At 29.3% G+C, this 922-nt stretch overlaps 1 protein-coding gene across 3 annotated transcripts in view; it reads left to right on the top strand.

The window, feature by feature from the left end:
• The window catches only part of LOC111698664 (6-phosphogluconolactonase), a 7,526-nt gene that overhangs the window by 1,125 nt on the left and 5,479 nt on the right, over nt 1-922 (top strand). The gene's annotated exons all lie outside the window — the stretch shown is intronic.

The raw sequence follows: 922 nt of genomic DNA, 5'->3' as shown, positions 1-922 counted from the left end.
TAAAGACGGAAAATTGGAGGAATTAACACTTTTTCCCAGAAAGATAATATTCAATCGTTCTTTCCCGTTGGGTCTTTAAATTTTTAGCATTTTTTCTTTAAAGGAGGATGTGAACTAAAGGGAGGGTATGATGGTTGATTGCCATCTTGATTATGTAAAACTAAAAATCAGCAACATAAAATCTCCCCCTACCCTTGCCTGAGCAAGCATTGGGTTCCAAAAAAGTGTACGAAACTATTGTCTTTTGAATCTTGTTGTTGAAAAAATTAAACCTAAGATATTTTGGTAAGGCACGACCACCCGAAAAAAAGTAGGTGAATCTATTTAATCACAAAACTCATTTTTGTTGTGAAATGGCGGATTTTCTAGGGAAAGCATTGCTTTACAATTTAAAAGACTTAATTCCCGTGTCAGATTTGTTCTACTAATCTCACAGACAAACCAAAATACTTCTTAAACTCACAAGATCTTAACAAATCATTTTTATTCTGTCAAACAAACGTAATTACTTAGTGTAAAATCAAATCAAGGTGGTCAAAGTGAAATATAAATTTTTTAAATTAGTAACAACTTTTACGTTTTACTTAAATTAAAGAAGTGCCTTTAAATTGTACTGACTTCAAAACAAAAAAATCGGGGTTTTTTTCAATTTTTTTTTTTACTTTTTTATTCCACGGTCAACAATGGCCACTGGAGCTAGTTATATATATATATATATTTCAGTTTTTAACTTCACATATTTTATTAAAAAAGAATTATACTAAACATAATGTTTCACGTCTATCATGACGATCCTCAGTAGCTACAATTCTTTGAACAACTAAAATTCCAAGATTTTTTCATCACATATTGCGTATTTTTTAAAAAAATTATTACAAACATTTCTTTGAAATGATTTTCCCTTTTAAAAAAATACAGCACT

The sequence above is a fragment of the Eurytemora carolleeae genome, unplaced genomic scaffold, assembly GCF_000591075.1.
Source record: "Eurytemora carolleeae unplaced genomic scaffold, Eaff_2.0 scaffold300, whole genome shotgun sequence".
Lineage (NCBI taxonomy): Eukaryota > Metazoa > Arthropoda > Copepoda > Calanoida > Temoridae > Eurytemora > Eurytemora carolleeae.
Note: the sequence above shows the minus strand (reverse complement) of the source record. Positions and strands in the feature narration are given on the sequence as shown.